The sequence below is a fragment of the Chlamydotis macqueenii genome, chromosome 3, assembly GCF_036417535.1.
Source record: "Chlamydotis macqueenii isolate bChlMac1 chromosome 3, bChlMac1.mat, whole genome shotgun sequence".
NCBI lineage: Eukaryota > Metazoa > Chordata > Aves > Otidiformes > Otididae > Chlamydotis > Chlamydotis macqueenii.
The window spans coordinates 124,419,020-124,436,842 of NC_141558.1; the positions used below are offsets into that span (position 1 = coordinate 124,419,020).

A 17,823-nucleotide genomic window follows, 5' to 3' on the forward strand; every position below is an offset into this window, starting at 1 on the left:
TCCTGCACCATTTCACATGAGGGAGAATGCTGTACCACAGTGACATCAATTTTCCTCATCAGGCATGTAAAACCAAAAAGCCTACAATTAAAATTCTTTAAAAAGGATATTTTTAGTTGGCTATGAGATAGAGCAGGGAGCTAAAAACAGGTCCCCCATCCCAAGAACCCCTTCTCTAATTTCATCTTAAAGCTGAAAATCACAGTATTTGACACAGGGTGCATAAAGAGCATCAAGTTGTAGAGGACATGGTTGAGAAAGTGAGAAAGACAAGGAAAATGACAAATATTGGACTAGTCCTTACTCAGGACTAGAAGATCAGGCACATAAAACCCTGGTGAAAAATAACTGTTTACAGCTAAAAGCACAAACAGAGCAAACCTTGACTGGGAGCAAAATGATAACGCGAACATTACCTTAGAAATTCACAGCGTAGGCGTTCATTCGAAAGACTTCTTCAAAGCAGCTGGTTCAGGCTCTGGAAATTAAAATAATAATAAAAATATAATTACAACAAATACATTTATTATCATAATAATTCTGGAACAGCTTATAACAAGAGTCAATAAAAAAAGACTCTTCCCCTTCGCGTAGCCCCATGCCTGCGCAAGAGGAGAGGACGGAGCTGCAGTAAGGACACATGGGCATTTGGAGAACCTGAACTGGTTCAGCAAATACATTAGCAGAGGCGCATGGTTAGCTTACCAAGAGATAATTGCTTCTCTCCCCTTCCCAAAATTTGATAAAAACCACATTATTTAAAAATTAAAGTCATTTAAGATTAATAGCCCTCCAAGCACATAGTATTTAGTTCTTCTTTCATCTTCCATAGTTCATGGCATTGTTTGAGTTTTGGTGGGCTTTTTTCTTCCCCTCTTCTCCTGCAGTGTACTTAGTATTAGGCTTGCACTGATCTCATCAATAAGAAATGAATTTTGGTAACTTTCAAAACCACTATATTATTTTTCCCTTTATTTGTAGTGAGTTTTTCTTCTCTCAGTGGTATTACTGCAATAAGTCAGTCATTATTTCTTTATGTTTTCCCTCCTTTCTTTAGTATTTCATTTCCCTTTACAGCACATCTCGTGATCACAAAGAAAACAGAGACACTTATTTCTTTTAACAGTTGAAATTGCTGCGAGTGATTTAACTGTCATTTAATCTGATTCCTCTCTTCTGTCTGTGGAGAAATATGTTTAATGTACTGGAAATTATGTTAATAAGAAAAAGCATTATCTCATTTAATGAAATAAATATACAAATATTTCAAAATAAAATAAAGAGGCAATCTTCACTGAGGAAAAAATGTCTCTTATGGTTTGCATAAAATAAACAAATGAGAAAAATTAATGAATACATTGAAATATACTGACAAAAATTATGCCTAAACTCAAAAGGGAAAAAAATAAAAGAGAAGGTGACTGAGCTGCATCTCACCTAGTCAAACACTTTTCGAGAAAACACAGAAACAAGCTTAAAGGATTAGAAAATAAATTATTTTTTTAAATTATTTTATTAACCTAGGCTAAACTTTTTTCCCCTCCTTTAGAAAGCTACCAGTTTTCCTATTTTTTTTTTGTTTTATTTTCTTCAATCGGTCCTGAAATACTATTTATTATTTCATGACTGCAATTGCTTCATCCTTTAATTAATCTTTGATCCTTTGCCACAAAACATATTTAATTTATGGCAAAGAACTTTAAACCCCTCCGATTTAGTTAATCGCAACAGTCAATAATATTTCTAAGCTTTCACATTCTGAAGTATGTAACTAGCATGCGCTAAGGTTACACAAATATTGTTAGTGGTGAGAAAAACTTGTAGCAATTATGTAATAAAAGCATGACCACTGCAACAGAAACACATAATTAGCGATTTAATTACAGACATCAAAACAGACTAAAAATGTCAATAAAAAAAATTCTTCTGTGACAAACTGATTTCATTTCCCTGTTCTGCAATTCTAGATCTTAATGTATTTCTTTATGTTTTCTTGTTTTCCAGAAATAACCAGTGCAAAACAAAAAGAGGATATTCAGTGTCATCTGTTCAGCTGCGACGGTGGTAGAAATTTGATTAAATCCTGGGTTTACTTTCTCACTGGCAAGAATTAGTGCCTTAAATTCACCCAACAGCGCATTTTTTAAAATTTTTTTTTTAAACTCTTCAAAAAGGAGCAGCAGCAATGAGTATGCTGTGTTGCAAATTCATTTGGGGAGCGGCAGTCCCTTGTGTCACACACCTCCTCACAGCATTCTTTAAGCGCACCAGTTTCTCCCTTTGATTCCCCTTACAAAGTGCTACGGATCATAACAACTCCAGCTCAGGCACTTCAGCTACCAAGAATAACTCCGAAGAGCAAGATGTGAAAAGATCTCAAGTTACTTTCTTACTTGAAGTACATAGTTTCACTTTCCCACAGCTCCCTTTTCGGTTTATAGACTGGCGAATCTGAATTTCAGCAGGACAGACGCTACGCAGTGGAAGTTTCGGGTTAGTATTAAACGGGTCGCCTTTTATTTTAAAAAGCATCTAAAAATCCTTACAGTGAAATTCTAAATGCATTGAAGTCAGCAACAGAACTCCCACCAGCTTCCACAGGAATTTCAACCTGCTTTTCCAGAGGCTCTCCTATTCCTAGTCTAGTGCTTTTAGAGTTTCAAGCCACGCTTGTCCTCCTGAAATCTGCATGGGGAAAAAAACAAATCTAGATACACCAGTCCTTACAGAAATCTTCCATCCTGGGGTCCTACACCCGATTCTTCTGACTGGATGCTTAAGCTGCTTGCGATCATTACATGATATACAAAGCAAATCATACAGAAAGCGACTGCTCTGAAGCGCAGATTATAATTCCTGTAAAAAAAGTAATCCATTTAAATAAATTTACAATCACTAATTTATATACATAGATGTGTACACAAAACCAGACTCTGTACAAATACTAGGATTTGTTTTTAATGATGTACTTTCTTCTTCTGCTACATTTCAATTCTACAGAAAACATTCCCTACAGTTTTTGTGATCGGGGTTTACAGAGATACTCAGGAGAGAATAACCCGACATATTGACAGCTTTATTTTTCTAATTGGAGGTTTACAGGGCATTTAAAAACAAAAAAAAAAACCTAAACCCCATTGTATTTCTTTATAACTAGAGTGAGGAATGTTCCGCAGTACAAATGAATTAGGAAATTACTCTCCTGCCGTGAAAAAGCGTTATGCCGGTAGCATGCAGATATGCACTCCAAAAAACCCCACTAATTCAATAAGATGAGAAAGTAGGAGGTTTAGTATAAAACCCTCTCCACTCCAGTAATGCGAAAGCCAATAACTGACAGCAGTAACTTGCCTTACAGAGATGCAACACACCGCGAGAACCCAAAGGCAAAACGCAGAGAAGAGCTTGGATTGGCAGGAGCGGTACAGATGCGTCTCACCACCATCGCTCACTGACGCGAGGGCTGGACCGCTATCAGAGGAGCATCCATGAGCCTGCTCTGGAGGGGCTTCCCCGGTTAAACCTTCAAAAGAAGCCAGATTCCCCCACCCTAAAAACGCCTGTTCAAAGAGTTTGCCCTAGGTTGGCAAGAGCAGACCAGCGAAAGGCACTTGCAGACCATGGGCAGCCCAGCCGGGGAGCGTTTCGGAGCACTCCCAGGTCCTGCCCGCACCGTGCCAAAAGCTGCTCCAACCTCCAGAGTGCTCAGAATTACACCCACAAACTTGGTAAATGGAAAAATTATAATAATCCCATATATTCATATTGTAACAATACTTAAGGGAGCTGGATCAGAAGACTGGAAGCACTGACATTTTTTATTTCAATGTCTTTTGAGTGATCAAAAGACTACTGACATGAGCAAACCATCTTGTCAAGTTACAAAGAAAGAAACTCCAAAATCTCTTTTTAAAAAGGCATCTGTTTTTAAGCAGAGCACTTTAAACTTGCATCTCAAAATATCTGTAAGCTCTGCCTGACACAAACCTGAATTTTTTCCCATTCAAGATTTTGAAAGAAATACCTCTTTTTTTTTTTTTTTTTCCAAAAGGATACTTTCAATGTGAAGGCATCACTTCAAAAAAATAAAGTTAAGCAAATCAAAGTTTCTAAAGTCAACACCTCTTTTCTGTCTCTCTCTTGCCTTTTTTTAATTAACACCTTTGTCTCTTTTTCTTATTTCTGGTTCTACTCTTGGTAGGAAAAGAAGGGGTGGAAGGAAACAGCAAACCTACCTAAGGTGGTATCCAGCAATACATTTGACTACAAGGAAATTTTTTGCACTGAATACACTTAGTACACTGAATTTTGGCCATCTTGCACATTAAGCTTTTCTCGTTTAAGGCTAAACATGGATGAAATCAAACCCAGGACTCATTCCTTACATCTGCAGAGAAAAATCTACAAATATAGCCCTTCTCTGCCCATGCTGTGAATGAAAATAAAATCCCTCCTTGATGGGTACAGCTTCCACCATCTTTTAGGATCCATAAACGTGTCAAGAAGAAGGATGGCACAGACAGATCTTCCCAGCCACATCTCCAACTCCACTCATCTTTCAGCCCGTCACACTCGCCTTGCGGTCTAGAAGCCAGCGATGCCGTGAAAGCATGATGTCTACGTGGGCTGTGAAGCCTCCCTCTGCGGAGAAAGGAGCTTCTGCTCCTCTGCGGACAGCCCAGCTGGAATCACGAGGGAGCATTTGCCACTACGCAACCTCTGCAGCAAGTCACTCATCACACCTGAGATGTCCAGATATTTTCTTTAACACCAGTGGCTGTAGGGACCGCGACCACACAGATTTAATGCTCTGTGCCCGTTGCCAGACCTGAGGATGAAACCGCCGGTTTGTCTTGCAGTAGGTGTAAGCACAGTCACTTGCTTCTGTTACTCTTTCAGACCTTTTGGCTCCTGCAGACTGAACACGCTACGGTGTTCAATCTGCAACGCAGTCTGCGACATCAATACAGAGACTGAAAGCCAGAAGGGAAAAGCTAATAGTATCTTATGTACTTCTGAAGTTTCTCCTGCCTCTTTCATGTAATTCCTTTAGCCTTTTATCAGTCTTTTTAAACATATTTGAATTTATTTGGTTTTCACATTTTCTCCCTCTGTTCCTCTAATGAAAAGAATTAATTTATGTACCTTTGAAGACAGCTCTCTGCTTTCCCACAATGCAGTAGGTAATTTTTCCCTCAAAATGGGAGTCATCATTTTCAAGTCTGAACCTCAGTAACGTGCACAAATACAGAATCTAGAAAATCAAGTATGTGCTTGAAACTAGAAAATGGAAATGCATCTGTTTGAGCAGAAATGCAGAATTTTAACAGCGATCTGTGAACACTGTACCTCCTCGCTCAACTTTTTTTTTCATATTTCTTGAAGTATACGTTTTCGCCAACTACATTGTATTGCTTCCGTCGACACTACGGAAATACATCATTATTCCAGCAACACTGAACTTTCACTAGAAGAAGAGAACAGAGAATTTAGGAACAGGAGGAAGAGTAAACGTATACGGCACCTCAGCTTTGCAGATCTATTTCAATTATGTTATGTAGACTGCAAATATTGCTTCATTTAATTTACATCAAAGACAGCAGTTTTCATCAGCTCAACAGAACTAAAGCAGTAAGGTGTACCGAGTACCTTTTTTTTTTTTAAATCACTCTCCTTGTTTTTCAAAAGTGACAACTGATAGCAGGTGTCTCAAAACCTCCAGCACCTTGATACCTATTTCAAAGAGACATTGACAGCTGAAGATCAAACTTCTACAAACATCCTCCTTCCACAAAGCCTTCTCAAAGATGCTCGAGAGGGAAAGCAAATGCAAGACACAGCCTTCATCTAGTGGAGACCATTTAAAAAGCACAGTATGGCCTCTATTAGAGATATCTTATTGTCTTTCCTGTAAATTCCACACTGATTAAATAAATTGTAACAAACAACTTCGGGTCACAATACAAGTTACAATATACCTCTCTAAATAAAGAAATAAAGAAATAATATTCAGTTTTCCTGTAAAGCCAGGCTTTTTGCTTTCTTGCTCTCCATAGAAGGCACTTGTGGTCACACCAGCCAGGCTGGAAATTAACTGGGGACTTCACACTTCATCCTTCAAAACTTCTCTTTCCGGTTTCTCTTGCAGCAATTGCAAGGGCAGCAAGCATGTATGTATTACACAGCACCGACAATTCAAGATGCAGACACCTCATCATCCCACAGGAATATCCCCCGAAACTGCAACCAGAAGAACCTACCCGTAGACCACTCAGTGCTCAACTACAGAAGCAGACAGGCCAGACAGACGCTCTCAGCATGAGTAATGACAAAGTCCCTGTTCTGCCAAATCAGCTTTTGTCCTTCCTTACCATTTTAACAAGTCAACCTGGGAAACCAACTGCAAAACTGAGAACAAGTAGCAATTTTTTTTATTTTTTTTTTTTTTTAATATGTTAAAACTCAGTTCCTTGCAACTTTTCTGGTAACTAGACGTATTTATCACAGTGTTTTCCAGGTAGGTCTTTTTAACAATTTACATTGTTAAGAGGCTTTTCAGGTTACGGAAACAGCCATAACATCTAAATTTAGGTAAGCTGTCAGACAGGCAAGTCTGGAGAATTTTAAGTGTCCCAATTTCCAGGTTTTCATGAAACTCGAAGTGTCCCCTACTTCTCATCAACACAAAAACCACGATCAGCGCAAAGTTTCCTCGTGCCATCACTACCACACCTATACCTGACCATTCCTTGCTAGAATCCAGTGAAAAGGGGCTTACAAACACAATTAAATATTTTCAGACTTCAAACACTGTTCAGCATTAGTCCCACTGAAGTACTAGAGCAAGGTTAAAGCAGATCTTCCCCCTAGTATTATTTATTTTCTTCCTCAGTCGATTTCCATATGCATATGGGTAGCAACAGTCCATTGTCAGGCGATAAAATTAGAACATCAGAGATAGCCTAACTAGAATGCAATTTATCACTGTAGTATTCCAGCATATAGAATTTCTATTCCTTAAATAAACATATTTCTTTAAAGTGTCAACATAACCAAGAAATCTGATCTTCTAGACAATATTCCAGGCTTGATGCATTTTTATTGCTCTCCAGTAATGAAGTTTTAACTCTTGATATATTCCTCCTATTTAACTGCCATTTCAACAAAACTAAAATGATCAATTCCCAAAGTTGGTTCAGGCAAAGCCATGACATTCCGCAAAAGAATGTGCTCAGGTGTTCTCTCTGAACGCGCCCGCCATTGCGCTTCAACAACAGGGGAGAGGGGGTGGAAGAATAAAGAACAGATTTAAATGCATAACAGAATTGAGGCTATAAATTTGTTTTGCACTAGTTGCACATGTAAATAAGGTGTACCCAGTCACTTCTTTCCCCCCCTATATTTGCAGTTTGCAAAGTAAGTACTGGTATTATGTAAAGCTCCCACGCAGTGTAAATGATATTGCTCTATTAACTTCAGCGAGTCGCCCTTCTACGCGCTCTAGATTTAATGATGATAACTCCTATTCAAAGTTATAACTACAGAAAGAGACTTGAATGAACAGCTTCTATCACATTTATACTTGTCATTTGGGATTAGCTAATCCCAGATCAACTCTGTACATAATATCTAATTGCATATCAACAATATCAGCCTGAAAATGTGTCTCACTTCTTCCAGCAGTTTCCCAAGTTAAGCATTTTTGTCCTGCTAATGAACCTTTTGTTACAGCGAATATGATTCTGCCAGGAATTTAATGCATGTAAATGTAACGACATAAGAGCATTACATAACCCCTCTCCTGCCGGAGTTTATACAGCACAGGATATAATGAAGCCAGACTATAAATGATGCATATACCTGCAAGGGAAAAGTAGCATTTTTTAATTTAGTGAATTGCTATAAATAACTATGTGGCAAGAAATGACTTCAAGTGTTTCAAAATGTTTGGAGAAAAGGATCAATCGATACACTGCTAAATTGTTAAATATAAAAGAAAAAGACAGATAAAAGATTAGAAGGTATTCCCTACTTTCTAAGGAATTTAAAGAGAAAAGCTGTAATAAAAATGTAGAAAAAACCCCCCAATACACCCAACCCATCCTACACTAGAGAATGTTCTCGCTCCTTTTTTCCTCAAATTTTGGAATCAAAGGCGCCTGCAACAGGAATGTGAACACTCAGGACCAGATTCTGAAGCTGACGGTTGACATCAGAACACGCTTCATTTTCCAGCAGCTGGCTCTGTGGACTTACACCTAGCAAATTCTCACTTCTGCAACGAAGGAAACACTCGCAGCTTTTCCAACACTATGTTTAACCTCTGTGTACCAGCTCGAAATATAAGAAACTCAGCAATCTTTATAGAAAAATATCTGAACTCAATTCTTCCATCTTTGTCCTCTTCCCTCCCTTCCTTGCGACCACACAGATAGCTTTAAAAGAGCAAGAAAAAGTAATATATGTGCCAGACATTGGGCTGCAGTCACAGCCTGGGAAATGCAGCTCTGGCCCTAAAACAAATAGCCTATTTGTTTACATTTAGAGAACTGAAAAGAACGGCTGCTCATCTTGCAGAATTCCTGAATTTACCTAAGACAACACTGTAATTTCCAGTATACTCCCTAAAACATTCTGTGCTATGGCTATTTATGTCACCCTGAGTAAGAAGCACTCCTCTTGTCGTATGTATAAATAAATTAGTGTATAAGCAGACGTTAAAGTGTCTCTATTTTGCATACAACCGCCTCTCTATTTTCCCCCCATCGACTGTGTGTTTGACAGAAGGAATTTCACCTCTGCCCACTCATTCGCATTCCGGTTTCGGCGAACTCAAGGCAAAGAACTCACAACTTCTTACTGAAATGAAAAAACACTACAGAAATTCTTCCTGAATTTTGAAGATCTTATAATTGCTTGCAGAAAAATGCAAACCAGATATTTCTGAGTATCATCAAAATCCAATATTAAAGATGCTTAACTTTTGGGTTTTATTTAACTAGAATTAAAATCCATTATTTTACAGCTCTCTGTCAATAATGACAAGCCAAAACTCTGGAAATAATGTCTGTTGAAAGAGTCCACCTGTATCACAAACCAAACCACGCTAAAGTAACATTAAGGTCTAATTGAAGATCCTCAAAGCGAGTGAGCTCAGAGCAAAGGCTCAGTACTCTTACCTTGTGAAAAAGGTACTACATTACAATTAGGGTGTTTTTTTTCCTCTCCATAAGTATTTAAATAAAGAAGCAAATAACATCATGCAAGTTCTGTTTGAAGTACAGAGGCAGATAGCACAAACTAATTTGTCACACGAACTGATAATGTTTGCACAGCATTTAAAAAGGAAGCAAAGTTGCTCAACTCTTGGGATCTATGTATAAATTGGACTTTTTATCATGCATATTTCATTGCCATGTAACTCTTCCTTCCCAGTTCATACATTATAACATACTGCTAAAAAGTGCAGGATAGCTTTTCAGATCCACAGCACTATACGTGTCATTTTCAGAAGCATTTTTATGCAGGTACCCACTTGCACATTTTAGAAGCTGATCGCAAGTCCCCACATTTGTGCATTTGGGGCACTAGGAATGATCCTTGCCAGCCCGTTCGCACAACAGACCAAGGAGTTCCTTCCAGAGTAACTTTTTTCAAATCATGCCCAAGTAAGACAGCATTTCATCAGCCCCGAGGGCAGATCTGAACTGGGACTGCAGGTATTTACAGCTCTTAGAGGTAATGAATACCATATCAAAACCAGTTCTCATCGTGTTGTGAGGTTGTACAGTTCTGATCCCAATAAAATATATAACGTCTGGTAGAAATAATTATTTTGTTGATTTTATAGCTTATCCCATTTTGCTCGCACATACAGTGTGAAAAGGTAATATATTATTCAGTAGCTATAAAGGGCCTTTTCTGGTCTTTTCAGTGGTGTAATTGCCTTCTGCATCCTGTCAGAGCATTAAGATGTCATAGAACTTTGTAACAATTTACCACACAAACCAACGCGCACTTTGCTAATATTACATGGATGACTAAGTATGCCGGCATTACTTTATTAAACTACAGGCTTTAACAGCCTGCCCAAAGTGCGGGCGAAAACATCAACTGCAACTACAGCAGGAACAAAAGGAAAGCATCACTTTGCTCTTGAAAAAACATTGCTTAGTCCAGTCTATTCATCATGTGCAAAGATCACTGTCTCCCACCATCCCGAAACAGAGGTGCACGAGCCAGGGTGCGTGTATCCGTGTAAGGTGATGTAGTTTCCAATTTCCAGTGCTGACCAGACAGGGCTACAGGCTCTCCCGAAATGCAGGTGCTAGAACAGTTGCAAAACAGTTATTTCAAAACACTAGCGCCCATTAACAAAAGCACGATTCCCAGTAACTCGCTATTTGCAAGGGACCTCTTCTGGATTTGCATGCAGCATACAAGGCTGTAAACCTGCCAGTTTTATTCTTTTTAAAGTAAGAGAAAGTCAGTAACGTGTCAGAGTAAAAATACAAATTTTCAACTGCCATGTGTACTGTCTAGCCCAAATGAACCATTTAAAATTTTTACAGATGGTTTTGGACAACCTTTTAACCAGGTAACATAGGGAAACAAACCAGCGGTGCAACAGCACAGGTTGGGAGGGTTCTGACTGGCAATCCTTGATGCTTCTCCAATCAAAATAACAAATAATAACACCACAATGATAGAAAATGCCAAGAGTATTTTCTATCCTGTAGAATGTTTGCATCAATCACGTACCTGTGGCTTTCACAGGGAGCTGGACTATTACAAGATTGATGATAAGCTCAAACACAATACTTGACCTAAATACATTATGTAGCAGAAGATGCCTGTTAAGTAGGTCAGCATGGGCTCTTAAAAGTTATGCAAAAAAACTTACTGCTGCCACACAGCCGGCATGTCACTAGTCAAGAAGTATGAGAATCAATTTTATAGGCTGGAGGAAATCTCTTCTCATCATATGAAAATCTGTTTCGCCATACTTAAAATGTCTTAAATACCGGAATATGCTGCTTGTCATATGTATTTAGGCCTCCAACTGAAATAAAAGTGAGGTGAGCAGCAGACAAAAAGCCTAACAATGCTGAGGCTGATCCTGAGGTTCACATACATGGAAGGTTTCTCTTTGAAAATAATTGTTCAAATAAATATTTTCCATTCTTGCAGTCAAACAAATTGTGATTTATAGGATGCCTCAGACAAGCCTGTCAAGCTAAGGAAGTCTGTATTTAGTAGTGATTAATCAGAGATAGCTATATTACCTCGTCTTGATCTTGGAAGCTCTTAAGCAGCGTGGTGTAGAGAGAGCAACTGCACAGAGGCTCATCTGTTGCGGCAGCCACGTGCAAGGCAGTACAGCCACACAGCACAACAGAGGGAACACTGTACTTGCTAAAGTGAACTGGTAACCACTTACACATCCGTTTCTAAACATGTCTGTGCACTGGGAGCAGAGACTGGACACGCCTTGCAGAATCAGGAGTGTCTGCTGACAGAGGAAAGATACATGGCGGTAGGAAGTTTTAATACCACGTCACAAACAGAAGTATCCTTTTGCCAATCTTCTTGACTTAAAAGCTGGTAAGGGCCAGCCTGCACTAAGCTATCAGCCATCCGCATGTTCACACGCAACTGAGCCTCTAGAGGAGGCAAAGCCCAGCCACATTCTAGTGGCTCATGTTATCTACCTCCAAACTTTTATAATCTCTACACTGAGATGAATTTATAGCTTTCATCCACTGGGTACCCTCCCTGTGTCAATCCACAATGGTAAAATAAGAGAGTGAGCTATTAATGCTTCAAAAGGGACTATACTGGGCCTGCCATTCAAACGTTGTATAATAAAAGCCCAGGAAACCAGAATTTCGGACCCCATTTCTGTCTCTCATCAGTTTCAAAGATGTGCCATCATTCCCACCATGTCACACTTTCATAAACGCTTATCCCCAGCATGCAAGTAGGCATGGCCATGAAGTTGTGGTCATATTGCCGAGTACCATGTCTGATCTTCCTCCCGTGAAGAAACCTCTTCTAGACAAGTATGCAGTAGTAAGTGAGGATGTACACACCAGCTCTTTGCATTTCCTCTGACTCCACTGAGCAACTTACTGACAGATGTCAACAACAACAACAACAAAAAATCCATGAGAAAAGCAACTTTTTTTTCAGAAGAGAGAACAGGTTACAGAAGTCTGTCTTGAAAAAGCAGCTCTCATGAAGGCTTTCCCACCAGCCTCTCAGCAAAGCGGTTCATGTATGCAAGTTGCATATTTTTGTTAGCGTTTAACTCAGAAGCTTTTCCTTTGAGACAAGTGATTATTTTCTTTTTCTGTCTGACCCAGTGAATACCACAATGCTCTGCTATACTGTATTTGTGCCCTGCAGGCAGCAATGTCCCACCAACTTTCTACTGAATGCTCACAACACAAAGCAAAATGACAAAAAAAAATGAGGAGTATTATTTTGCATATTGAAAACAAATACATGCTATTGTGTTTCTTCTTTTATTGTTTTGTTATTTCATCATTATTCACCACAGTTCCTTCCTTCATTTGCAGAGTTTGGGTTTTAATGTAATGGCCATTCAATAAAAATGTTGCTTTTAAGGGTTTGCATATCATCCCATTTTCTCTTCAACCCTTCAGCAACCATATGGCAAGCAATCAGGTCTGCAATCACTAGGTCCATATTATGTAGAGCATGATTTCAGCATTATGCTATTACCCATCTGTTTCTGTAGAAAAAGACATGAACCCTTGTATAAGAGGTCAGTGGTTTCATTGCACACCGTATTCCAGAAATCTATCTCTGTTCACTTGAGATCACTTTCGTGATTGACTGTAGTCTTTTAGGCCTGGGTTTTTTCCTTTTTTTTTTTTTTTTCCTTTTTAAATACAGACAATCAGCACAATTTGTCTGTCTGTTGTATAAAATTATTTGGAACTGTCATTCCGTTCACTTAAGCTCTCTTAGTTAAAGATGTTCTCCTGAGATCATGCCATTTTCTTAAATAAGAGATTAAAAAAAAAATAAAAAAAAAAAAAAAAAAAAGAGCGAAAGGCTCACCTATTTTCATTTGTTTAACAGATTCTTCCAGGAATAATGAGGTTAGCTATTCAGCATCAATTCCTTTATGAATTAGTAAAAATTGTCTCTTTTGCTTTGTTTCTTTGGTTTTAGCAATCCAAAGCATGCAAATAGGTATTTGGCTTTCTGTAGAAGAGGAATGCACTGTAAAAGTACAGACATAACAGTAACATCAGTTTTTCATCTGACCTAGTACTTGAATTCTGCCCTGACAGACAGGTCTTCAGCTGCAGACTATCAAGCTAATAAAAGGAAAAAGAAAAAGAAAGAAAAAAAAAGTCTCATACCAAGGAACTGAACTGCAGGCCACTCTGCTAACCATAGCAAGTAACCAGACACTTTGGTTCCCTACCACCATAGTTCTCTGCCACGATAAAAAATACAAAACCACGTCCAAAACAAAATTCAACATCCCTTAAGTGTTATACTATTCAGTGCCTGTACAACGTATTTAACTGGATAGCTATGCTTCACTAGAGAAACACAATGGAATCCTCTTTAACAATCTCTTTTAAGCAAACCACAAGCTTGAGCTAAACCCCCCCCCCCCCAAAAAAAAACCCAAAAAAAACCCCTCTACGTACAAATCATTCAAAACCACTAAACTAGCTTTTTTTTATCCAAAACAATCATGTGAGAAATCATTCAGGTAGCCTGATACAGAGACATAGCATCACATCAGGACTTGTTGCGTCAGAAACTGCAAGCACTGCATTAAAGGACAGTCACGCCATGTCAGATGCATGACGACGGAGCGACGTGAAGATGACTAGGAGTAACAGGAAAAGAAACGGAGCAAATCCATGCTATCTTACAGGAATTTTAATAGCGATTCTAGAAAATAGGAGTGGAAATCTTTACTAGATCCTAAGGAAATAAGGGAGTCTGGAAGAATGGCAACGAAGCAGCCACGTTCTGGAAAAGGCTGCCACTCCTGGTGTCTAGACAGAAGACGGGAACAGGCTGCAACGGGAAGAAGAGCTGGGAGTCAAAGGGCAGGCACACTGTTACAGGGTGTGAAATACCTCAAGAGCTCATGGAAGGAAAGGGTAAGAACGGATGTCATTTGTGAGATGTTTTTGTTAGTTATGCACTTCTGAGAAGTAAATTATTTTGTTGAAGGAAGCTGAAACAAAGAGAAGTTAATTTGGTAAAGCTGGACATAAAATGGGTAGAGAAAAGCCAAAGAACCTTCTAAGACATCTGCAGTTCATTATGAATGGCAAAAGTGGCTGGAAAGTTTAATTTCTAAGGCTTCTTTGCAGAAGCAAGGCCTTCAAGATAAAATTCAAGTTGCACAGTGAAAGGAAATCTCGCATCTTCACCGACGAGAGCCTCTAGTGAATGCTGGAGTATGAGTGACCCAGATCCGTACGGCGGCTTCCGCTCACTAACACAGATTAAAAAAACCAGAGCTGCGTTACAGCTCTTGGACAACATTCAGCAAGGCTTGTTTAACTCACGAAGCGGTCTGAATGTGGGAGCAGTATGGAAGTCTGATCCGCTAATGGGAGAATTAAGCTTTTCTAATGTATGCTTAAGTATCAAACGCTAAGTGCCATTTCAATAATAAAATCATTAAAGAAGTGATACATGGATATATTAGGCCGATTAGGTAGACGCAGACAGACAGATTAGATGGGATGACCACAAAGAATAAAGTAAATATGAAATGGAGAAAAGTAAAGGGCAGAAAATTGAATCTAAAAGCATATTATAGATATATGAACTTGGCAAATAACTGCAGTGATTCCCCTGAAGAAAGAAATATTAAGCTGGTCAAATAGAAATTGGTAACTCATTTTTCCATTTTACTTTAATCTTTGCCTATATATGGTGTAAACACTACAAAAATAAGGGAAAATGAAGTGTTCAGAACGTAACTATGGAAATTACAGGCTGACAACCATCAATTACAGAATAACTGCTATTCAAAATCGGATGTAATAATAGCTGGCAAGACACATTAATACAGTTTGACCTACAGTTTTATTTACTTCTTTCAGGCAACCTGAATGTCATGGTGCTTACATAAACAACGCTTAATGCTCTGAACTTCAGTCAAACCCAGCAAGAGTTAATTAAAACGATACAATCAAGGCCTATCTCTTTCAATATAATAGACAGAACAATAAAGAGAGACCAAGTGTTTATTATAGATTCTAATAATTATTCACAAAAAGTATACAGTGAAAGACTAATCTTCAATTTTAAAGATAACTTTTTGAGCTGAAAAATCTCCTTGCTTTGATGTTTGCTAGCTGGTGAAATTCACGCATTTGGGAGCAGAGGCTTTGGCAAACAAACCCTTAATACACATGGATAAAAAGCTATTTTCAATAACATTAATGTTTAACGCAAACCGCTAAAAGCAAGAAAATTCAAAGCTAACGCTGACAACTCCATTTTTAGCTTAGAGAACAGAGTTAAAAAAGCCACAGCATCTTATGCCAGAAATGTTGTAAGATCGCATTCTGAATATCCTAGCTTTTATTTCATTTTCCATTCTCTGATTCTTTCCATTAATGTGCAAACTTGGAGGGTTTTGTTCTATTTTAGTTTGTTGTTGTTATGACGGGATCGCCTTTGTTCCTTTAATCAGCAAAAAGCCATCAACACTGAGTAACATGAAGATCACGTTATGAAACCTCATGTTCCAACAGTCATCCACCCACCTTTCCAGCAGTGTCTGCAGCCATTGCCTCAAGCTCCCCCTTTGGCCAGGGAGTAAAATAAACCCCACTCGAAAGGTATTAAGACTCACGGAAACCTTCCAGTCTCCTTAGCCTTCCTACAAGCATTTGTGCTTCTCCTTCCTTTCTACCACAACTGCATAGTCCCAAGGCAGACAAAACTTCAGTTCTTCAGCACCTCAAATGAATTCAGTTTACCAACAGCCCAGACATCTTGCAAGCCCTGTGCACAGTAAATATTCAGATTTTGGTACCTGCTGAAAAGACAGACAGCTTCTTCCATTTCTTCCAGATTTGTTTGTGGATCTTGCACCTCCACACTCGCCTGCCTCCCTCCCAGCAGGCAAGGGAGGGTTTAGTAAGCAAGGGAGGTGACGTGCAGGAGCTAACATCACGTAAGATGTAAGACAGAAGGAGGTGGCAGGTGCAGATCTGGCCCACATAAGGTTTTAGGCCATAGAGTCAGGAAGTTCAAGTATCTTCAGAAAATCCTACCTGTTGTAAGGAGAGAGTACCCCAAAATAGAGTATCTCTAGGAGATGTCCTCTTGTAAGGACTAAGGTTGATGTCCAGCTATGAGATTTACTGCTTAATCAAAGCTAAATCCCACATCTGCTTGTAAACAAAGCAGACTTATCTTTCAAGTCAAAAAAGTTACTTTTGGGAAAGTTTGAACTTTTTAATTTGTGCAGGAGTATGGGTTTGCTTGGGGTTTTTTTTTTTGGGTTTGTTTTGTTTTTTGTTTTTTTTTTTTTCTTCTTTCTTGGGAAGGGGAGATATTATCTTTGAATGAATTCATCTGAAAAAAAGAAAGCTGCCTTCATCAACTAAGACATATTGGATCTACAACCTTCTGTCCCCCAATTGCCCTTTTCTTTTTCTTCGCTGTCACACTTGTCTAACATGAAAGAAGGCGGGGGGGGGGGGAGATTGATAGATAAGAAAATAATAAATCCAAGCATCCATTTTCACTTCCATTTTTTAAGATATCAAATAGGTTAGTTTTAATAAGTATTTTAGATTCTAAGTTTCTAAAAGTACTGAAGAACTGTTTACAATGCAAAAATATTATTTGAAGAAAACTGGTTTCCAGTGAGCTGGTTACTCTGCCTTTGATGTTTTCTCACAAACTCCTTTTCTCAACTTGTACAAGTCTCTTTTCACAGGTCTGTCTTCTACACTGAGCAGCAGCCATGCTGCAACTCTTACAATTATCGGTCTCACAATGTCTGGATAACTTCTAACGCTTTGGTTTTTCAAAATCTTTGCTTTTGAAAAATAAAAAATTCTAGATTCTAATGCAAGAAGTGAGTTTTTAGACTTCACAGTTCCAGAGAAAGATTTGGAAACTGGATCTCTACACAATCTTCAGGCTTAGCCAACAAAAAGCAAACAAAAACCCTAAATATAGTTTTATTTAATGTTCACAACAGTTTTAGCCCATGAGATTCACATGCATTTTCTGAGTTTTAGTTCATGACATTCAGAGTCATCACTCTCTTCCCTGAAAAAATACATCTCCTAAAAGCCCTCATAAAAAGCAGCCTTGGTGAGCAAATCAGAAAGTCACTCATATAGATTTACCATTCAGTATTTTTAATTCCATGAACGCAGACGTGCATAAGTCCACGCACTCAGCTACCTAAAGCAACTCACATCGTGGTATCGCATTTGCACAGGTATTTCGTGCCAGTTGTCTCTCAACTTTGGGCAGACCTTTTTTGAGAAACACTACTGGCTTTTTTGGGATATCATCTCAGCTGCAACTGAGCTTTGATTCGTGAAAGGAACATTGAGCCTGTACCTCAAAGCAATTTGAGATCACCAGTTTTTGCTCTAATACACTGTTACTGCCTTTAAGGCAGAAATAACAACACTAATAACAGATTTGTATCAATTGCATGCACCTTAAAACAACACTGGAGTAATACAGCTATTTTTTTTTTTTTAAGTTTTAAAGAGGGCAATACCTTATAGCCCAGCTCTACATCTAAAATCCTTAAATTGCATTCTGTTGAAG

The 17,823-nt window shown here is 38.6% G+C and overlaps 1 long non-coding RNA gene across 1 annotated transcript in view; it reads right to left on the reverse strand.

Annotated features, from left to right (window-relative positions):
- LOC147601477 (uncharacterized) overlaps positions 1-17,823 on the reverse strand; it is a 374,683-nt gene that overhangs the window by 349,114 nt on the left and 7,746 nt on the right. The window contains exon 2 of the long non-coding RNA XR_015258237.1: positions 417-478. This is a non-coding gene — a long non-coding RNA (uncharacterized LOC147601477). The remainder of the gene's footprint in view (positions 1-416; positions 479-17,823) is intronic.